Raw genomic sequence first — 8,793 nt, 5'->3', positions numbered from 1 at the left:
GCAAGGGAGGAGCAGGCGCCGGGGCTGGCCGGACCAACTGCTGTGGGGAAGGCGGTGGGGGAGTGTCCGCTCCAGAGTCCAAGGGGTCAGTTTTCACTGTGTGACCCAGGAAAGAGCTTTCCATTTACCTTTTAAAAAGCACCTTTAAAGGCACTCACAAAAACCCGATTCCAGGGATTTTCTTGACAATCTATTGGAAAGATTTATCATTTCCCTCCCTCCCTCCTTCTACCCACATAGAGTACCACACCCTTACCTACAGATGCTCTTAAAAGCGCTTTTTTTTTTTTTTTTTTTTTTTTTTTTTTTTTTTTTTTTTCTCTTTTGCACCTTTAAATCCTCCCGTGATATCTTGGAGTTAATGGCTAGATTTCTTTCTTAAGCACCCGGCCTTAAACCAAAATCAATCTGATTCTCATTGATCACCAATAGATCCATTTGGTGATTGTTTGGGCCCCGATTGACTCAGATTAAATGTAAGCAGCTGCCATCTCTGCTTTGGTCAGAGAGTTTTCCCCTCCCAGATTCATTCATTCAGGTTTTTTGGACTAGGTGAAAGTACCTCAATTGCTACCCAGGCTTAACCACTGAATGGGGGTTGCCTCAGTCAAACTGAGACCTCTTGAAGATCTTAGCTTAAAAAGGCCAAGGTCTCTCATTTCATCCATTTCCAACTGCCCTGATCTATATCTGGCCCCAGGAGGGGGGAGAAGGAGGGAGAGGAGGGGAGGGGGGGAAAGTGAGCCAGGTGACCTTGCACAGCCCTTCCTCACTGAAACGTAATCTACTTGCACATCATAGCATCATTTCCCGATGTCCTCTTGGAGAACAAAATCCACCACCAGGGGATTAAAGCATAGAGATTAAGTGGTCAGATGCACCTCTAGTAGGTATCAAAATTTAATACCTGAATTTGAACTCAGATCTTCTTGACACTAACTAAGGCTTGAACTTCATCCGCTGATCCACCCAGGTGCCTTTCACCTAGTGGGTACCTAACATTTGAATAAAACCACATTCTGACTTTTGGTATTAAAATTACTTGAGGCTCAAAAAATAAATAATAACTTGTCCAGGGTCTCACTGCTTTTAAGGCTCAGAAATGGACTTGAAGCATCTCTTACTCACTCCAGGTTTTATGTACTAGTCATTACGTCATACTTCCTGCCATTCAGCATTCCTATCCTCTCTTAAGCAAAGGAGGTTTTTTTTTTTTTTCGTTTTTTGAGGGGGGGGGGGCATTTATTTAAAATCCAAGGAAAGAATTAGTAAGTTTTTTTGGGGGATTGTTTGGGGTTTTAGTGAGATAATTGGGGTTAGTGACTGGCCCCATCACGGAAATAATAATAATAATAAACATTTATGTGCTAGGCACTTTATAACTATTATCTCTTTTGATTCCCCATAACAACTCTGGGAGGTAAGTGCCCATTTTACAGATGAGAAGCCTAAGGGACTTGGCTAGGCTGACACAGCCAGTAAGTATCTGGGGCCGAATTTGAACTCGGATTCCCCTGATTCCATGCCCTGCGTTCTGCCCCTCTTGCTGCCCCCACTGTCACTAGTGATGCTCAGGGGCTCTGAATGGTCCGTGGGGGAAGGAAGGGGCTGGCGCGCGGGGCGGGCCTCGCGTGCTCGCGAGGAAAGTGGGGGGCGGGCGTCGCGCGCTCTCGAGGAATGGAGGGGCGCCACAAGGCACCCAGCTGTTGAGCGGCCGGGAGTCCAGCCTCACCCGGGACTCCCAGGTGCGAGGGGGAGGGAGTGCGCCCCCCGGGGACTTTGGGCTGAAACTGGCGCGGGTCGCAGGACTCCCCCAGGAACGCTCCCGCCCGGCCGCTCCCCACGCCTTCCTGCAGCTGGGAAACCGTTGGCCCCACTCGCCCCTTTTCCAGTCCCACTTTAGGGATGGCAGACGCCCATCCCCCTGCTGGGGTCCCCTGCAGAGCGGACCCAGCTGGAGGGGGAGGCTGGAGAAGTCTCCCCTGACCATGCCCTGGCGCCTCCGGCTGAAGCCCACCTTTCCTTCGGGGTGAAATCTAAGCTCGGCAATGCCCAGAGAGCTGGGGGACAGCCCCCTCTTCTCTCCCCTTCTAAACCCTAAGATTTGTTTTCTTCTCTTTTTGAGACTCACCCCCTAAAATGGTAAAAAAAAAATTCAGCCCCATAAATGCCTTAAAAGAGGCCGATTTGTTTTCTATAATATATATAATAATGCCTTATAATACCGGGTATTAATAGAATGCTCTACAATTTACAGAGTGCTATACGGATATAATCTCATGTGCGCTCCGGACAAGATTCGTCCTCCATCCCCCATTTTACAGATAAGTAAGTGAAGGCTGAGAAGAAATCATCCTGATCTGTCTATGGCTTATGGAAAGCAGGATTGCAACCCAAGTCTTGTCCTGACTCCAAGATGATTTTAAAGCTCCCTAATCCTAGACAACCTACTTCACAATCACTTTGATCCCTATTTGATGAAATGCTATAGACCATAAAAAAATCTCTCCAAATGTGTAATTTATCAAAAAGTCGTTGGAATCTGAAAGGGGGAGGAGGGGATGTCATGATTCTATGTTCAAATTCCATTTTTGCCACAAACTTGTTGGTGATATGGGACAGGTCACTGAAACCCTCCAGGCTTCAGTTTACTTGTCTGTAAAATGAGTGTTTTAGACTAGGTGGCTCTTCCAATTCTTAATGGAAGCTCTGAAGAGTTTGGCCAACCAAATGGTATTAAAAACTCTACCTGATAAAAAATCCATTGCAGAGGAGGGGCAGAAGGGGAGGAAAAGGAGAGTGAACCTCAGTCTCATCAGAATTGGCTCAAAGAGAAAACAACATACACACTCAATATGGGTATAGAAATAGAGCTTCCCCTGCAGGAAAATAGGAGGGGAATGGGATTTGGGAAGGTGGGGAGAGTGAGAAAAGAGAGGGCATTTTGGGGGAAGGAATGGTCAGTACCCAAACACTTTTGAAGAGGGATAGGGTGAAAGGAGAGAGAATTAAGCAATGGTAATTGTAAAAATTTTGAAGCAAGAAATCTCTGCCTGACACTGATATATTTCCCTTTTTAAAAAAAAATTATTATTACAGAGACAGTGTGTGAACAGCATCTGATTTTTATTCCACTCACCAAAAGCACTTTCTGGATTTACTTTCTCCTGTGAATTCTCCATTGGATTGGCCCTACTCAGGTAATCCCTGATAATAATCTTTTTTTTTGCTTTTGTTTTTCCTCTCTTCACCTTCTTCCCCATCCTTGGTTTCAATGTGAGCAAAGCATTACTTCATGGGAACATCTGTTTCACAAATTCTATTGTCAAGTCTTAGAAAATATTGGAGAATTAGTGGGAAAACAGATCTCTGCTTTGGATCTCAATTGATTTTAGGATTTTTTCTGGAGTGGTGGAAAATGGGCAAAAATTGGACAGATGCTTTAAGGGCAAAGAGGGTTCTTTTAAAAAGAGAGGATGGAAGGAGGAAATGGTAAGGCCCAAAGAGAGAGGAAGGGAGAAAAAAAAAAACATCATTAAAGGAAGAAAGAGTTATAAAATTTTGAGAAGCTTCCTGTTTAAACTTCAAGTCAAGAAAATGCAAATTCCAGAGTTTCACTGGCCTGATAAACAGGTCACCAATCATTCTTCTCCAACTATAACAGAATCATGTACAAAATATGACTTGTGGCAATTCATTTGGACTCAAGAGGCCCTTGGTTCTGTTCCCTGTGTGACTTGAGCAAATCAACTTAATACTCCTGGACTTAGTTTCCTCCTTTCTGAGGTGAAGGGGTTGGACCAAATGGCCTCCAAAATGCTTTCCAGTTATACCCCAAAGCTCAAAACAGAGAAAAAACAGTTATTTGCTTGATCTTTAAAGCCCTTCCTTTTAAAAAAATATGTTAAATATATGTTAAATTCAATATATGTATACATATTTATATAGTTATCTTGATGCACAAGAAAAATCAGATCTAGAAAGAAAAAAAAACCTGAGAAGGAAAACAAAATGCAAGCAAACATCAGCAGAAAGCATGAAAATGCTATGTTGTGGTCCACACTTGGTTCCCACAGGCCTCTCTCTGGGTGTAGATGGCTTTCTTCATCACTGAACAATTGGAACTGGTTTGAATCCATCAGAATTGATCATCATATAGTCTTGTTGAAGTGTATAATGATCTCCTGGTTCTGCTCATTTCACTTTGCATCAGTTCATATAAGTCTTTCTAGGCTTTCTGAAATCATCCTGCTGGTCATTTCTTACAGAACAATAATATTCCATAACATTCATATACCATAATTTATTCAGCCATTCCCCCACTGATAGGCATCCATTCAGTTTCAGTTTCTAGCCACTACAGAAAGGACTGCCACAAACATTCTTGCACATACAGGTCCCTTTCCCTTCTTTCAGATCTCTTGGGGATACAAACCCAGTAGTATCACTGCTGGATCAAAGGGTATGCACAGTTTGATAACTTTTTGAGCATAGTTTCAAATTGCTCTTCAGAATGGTTGGATCCATTCACAATTCCACCAATAATGTATCAGTGTCCCAGTTTTCCCACATCCCCTCCAACATTCGTCATTATCTTTTCCTGTCATCTTAGCTAATCTGACAGGTGTGTAGTGGTGTCTCAAAGTTGTCTTAATCTGCATTTCTCTGATCAATAGTGATTTGGAGCACCTTTTCATATGAATAGAAATAGTTTCAATTTCTTCATCTGAAAATTGTCTGTTCATATCCTTTGGCCATTTATCAATTGGAGAATGGCTTGAATTTTTATAAATTTGAGTTAATTCTCTATGTATTTTAAAAATGAGGCCTTTATCAGAACTGTTGATTGTAAAAATGTTTTCCCAGTTTATTGCTTCCCTTCTAATCTTGTCTGCATTAGTTTTATTTGTACAAAAACTTTTATCAAAAATTTATAATCAAAATTACCTGTTTTGTGATCAGTAATGATTTCTAGTTCTTCTTTGGTCACAAATTCCTTCCTCCTCCACAGATCTGAAAGGTAAACTATCCTATGTTTTAAGTTGTTTACAATATTATTTTTTATGTCTAGATCATGAACCCATTTCAACCTTACCTTGGTATACAGTGTTAGATGTAGGTCAATGCCTAGTTTCTGGCATACTAGTTTCCAATTCTCCAAGCAGTTTTTGTCAAATAGTGAGTTCTTATCCCAAAAACTGGGGTCTTTGGGTTTGTCAAACACTAGATTACTATAGTTATTGGCTATTTTGATCTGTGAACCTAACCTATTCCACTGATCAACTACTCTGTTTCTTAGCTAATACTAAACAGTTTTGATGACCGCTGCTTTATAATATAGTTTAGATCTGGTACAACTAGGCTACCTTCATTTGCTTTTTTTCCCCCATTAATTCACTTGAAATTCTTGACCTTTTGTTCTTCCAGATGAATTTTGTTGTTATTTTTTTCTAGGTCATTAAATTCGTTTCTTGGGAGTTTGATTGTTATAGCACTAAATAAATAGATTAGTTTAGATAGTACTATCATCTTTATTATATTCGCTCAACCTATCCAAAAGCACTTGATATTTTTCCAATTGTTTAGATCTGACTTTATTTGTGTGGAAAGTGTTTTGTAGTTTTGCTTATATAGTTCCCGACTTTCCTTTGGCAGATAGAGTCCCAAATATGTTATACTATTGACAGTTATTTTAAATGGAATTTCTCTTTGTATCTCTTGCTGTTGGATTTTATTAGTGATGTATTAAAATGCTGATGATTTATGTGGATTTATTTTGTATCTTGCAACTTTGTTAAAGTTGTAGATTATTTCTAACAGTTTTTTAGTCAATTCTCTATGGTTCTGTAAGTATACCATTATATCATCTGCAAAGAGGGATAATTTGCTTTCCTCATTACCTACTCTAATTCCTTTAATTTCTTTTTCTTCTCTTATTGCCACAGCTAGCATTTCTTATACAATATTGAATAATAATGGTGATGGTGGGCAACCTTGTTTCACTCCTGATCTTAATGGGAATCATTCCAGTTTGTCACCATTATATATAATGCTTGCTGATGGTTTTAAATAGATGCTACTGACTATTTTAAGGAAAAGTCCATTTATTCCTATTCTCTCTAGTGTTTTTTTTTTAATAGGAGTGGATGTTGGATTTTATCAAATGCTTTAAAGCCTTTCCTAATCTAGCTTCAGCCATCTCTTCAAGAGTTATTTTTCTTTATTCCCTCTTATGCATCAGCAGAGTTCCAAGCAAATTGGTCAATTCAATGCTCCCTAGCCACAGCTTCCATCCACCTCTGTCCTTTGCTTGAAATGAATTCCCTCCTTTCCTTCACCTCTTGGCATCCTCAGCTCTCTTCAAGACGTAACTTAGGCACACTGTCTCCTAAAGGAGATAATTCCTCTCATTTTGTTTAGTACTTGCAATGTGCCCCTGATTTATGTGTTGTATCTTCAGTAGAAGGTAGGCTCTTTGTATCTTGGTTATCCATCTACATAATACACATATGGAATGGGATTAAATACTAGCTGAATCAGATGGAACTATATTCACCCAGCTATCATTAGTTCAGAGCCAGGCTCTTACTCTGCCATTCTCTCAATTCTATGATCTATATAATACATGCATAATCTATAGCAAAAGCAAAATGCACAGCTCTGAATATGTTCACCATTTTTACTGCATTTCTCTTGCATATGGGGCTAAATATAAGTTCCTTAGAGTGGTCCTTATTTGAAATGAATTGATTTGTATTACTTTCAATTTAGCACTATGCATTGCAATTAAATGTCTTATCTACCTCTAACTGAGGTCTATAGAACCCATAAATTTGCTAAAGTGATATAGTAGTATGAGAGATGGCTTCTGCATCAAAGACCTGGATTCAAGTTTCGTTTTTCATGAATCCTGACTAGGGGATTCTTAACCAAACATTTCTCTAAAGACTCCGAGCAAGGGCAGCTAGGTGACGCAATGAAGTCAGGAGGACCTCAGTTCAAATGTGGTCTCAGACACTTAACACATCCTAGCTGTGTGACCCTGGGCAAGTCACTTAACCCCAATTGCCTCAGAAAAAAAAGAAGGAGCAGGAGGAAAGATGCCAATCTGCACTGAATGAGCTAATCAGTAAGTATTTATTACAGGGCTACTATATTCTAGGCACTATGCTAAGTGCTAGGGATACAAAGATAGGCAAAAAGACAATCCCTGCCCTCAAAGAGTTTATGTTCTAGTAGGGATGTTCCTCTGTTAAGGAAGTTTCCTCACTGGGAAATTCTTATTCTTATAAAAAACAACAGGCATAGAATTTTCACATTAATTTCCAGACAGATACTGATTGATTGGTTTCAACAATTTATTAAATATTAAGAAGTAGAGAGGGTTTATTCTGCACAGAGGAAGTTTCTGCCCAGACCAGACATCCTGGGAATCAAGGCAGGATAGGAACACCAAGAATGTTGCTCACTTTATGTATTAATTATTATTGTTTTATTAATATTATTTTAGATGTATGTATATGTATGTGCATTTGCATATGTACATATATTTTGTTGATATGTATGTACATATATCATATTGTGTGTTGATATATATGTAGGTGTATACATGTGTGTATATATACATATATATTACATATGTAGGTGTATGGATGTGTGTATACATATTACTCACACACATACATCTATATACATACCAACCAAAATATGGAGATATAGAGACATACATATCTGGATAGATAGATTATAGAAAGAAATAGGTAGCTAGGCAAACAGATAGATGAGATAGGCAGATAGACAGATGCATAGAGAGAAAGACAGACAGACAGATAGACAGATGGACAGACACAAATAGGTAGATAGATAGACAAAGGAAGGAAGAAAGAAAGAAAGAGAGAGAGAGAAGGAAAAAAGGAAGGAATGAAGGAAGGAAGGAAGGAAGGAAGGAAGGAAGGAAGGAAGGAAGGAAGGAAGGAAGGAAGGAAGGAAGGAAGGAGAGAAGGAAGGAAGGAGAGAAGGAAAGAAGGAAGGAAGGAAGGAGAGAAGGAAGGAAGGAAAGAGGAGAAAAGAATAAAATAAAAATTACACAGCAGAGAACAAAAGAAAAGCTACAAAAAAGCAAAGAAGAGATGGATAGTTCTGAATACATCTTCTATTATTACATATGCTTTTTTGAAATGGAAATTTATTGTTACATATTTTGAATCCTCCATTATATTCTGCTAAGCACATGACAATATATTTTTTTCTTTTTTCTGTCTTTTCTGTTTTGTTTTTTCTTACCTTTCATTTAAGTTTTACATAAATAAATACTTTTAAAAAATGTTACCCATCTATTCATGTAACAACAGTATGGTGTATCCTCTTATCCTTCTACCACTGATGCTTCCTCTCTTTTGGCTCTTCAAAGCCATCATGGGATAATGTTTGAAGTTTCATCAGGGATGAACTAACGCTACCAATGCAAATTGGTACCCTCTCAGCAATTTACAGTCTCAGAGAATAACTAGAATCCAGGATAATTAAATAAATTGCTCAAGGTCATCCAGCCAAAAGGTATCAGAGTAACTCTTGAATTTGGGTCTTTTTGCTCTGGAACTGGCCCTTTATTATCCTTGACTATCTTGGGTTTTGCTATGTTTCAATGATAAATATTAGTATCTCCTATTCTGTAGCCTATATCTTAACACCCCAATGTGCCTCAGTTTCCTCCTCCATAAAATAGAGATTATAATGGCACATACTTGAAGTACTGTGAGGATCCAATGAGATAGTAATTGTAAAGTGCTTAAT

The 8,793-nt window shown here is 39.1% G+C and overlaps 1 protein-coding gene across 2 annotated transcripts in view; it reads left to right on the top strand.

Annotated features, from left to right (window-relative positions):
- Nucleotides 1-8,793, top strand: part of CCDC38 (coiled-coil domain containing 38) — a 58,688-nt gene that overhangs the window by 11,847 nt on the left and 38,048 nt on the right. Inside the window, exons 1-3 of one of the 2 annotated variants that reach the window (XM_074271308.1) lie at nt 1,630-1,745; nt 2,258-2,328; nt 3,100-3,200. The gene's annotated coding sequence lies outside the window, so the exon portion shown is untranslated. Of the gene's footprint in view, nt 1-1,629; nt 1,746-2,257; nt 2,329-3,099; nt 3,201-8,793 lie in introns of those variants that run through there. The other variant, XM_074271309.1, reaches the window with a different exon arrangement.

The sequence above is a fragment of the Sminthopsis crassicaudata genome, chromosome 5 (assembly GCF_048593235.1).
Source record: "Sminthopsis crassicaudata isolate SCR6 chromosome 5, ASM4859323v1, whole genome shotgun sequence".
NCBI classification, from domain to species: domain Eukaryota; kingdom Metazoa; phylum Chordata; class Mammalia; order Dasyuromorphia; family Dasyuridae; genus Sminthopsis; species Sminthopsis crassicaudata.
Note: the sequence above shows the minus strand (reverse complement) of the source record. Positions and strands in the feature narration are given on the sequence as shown.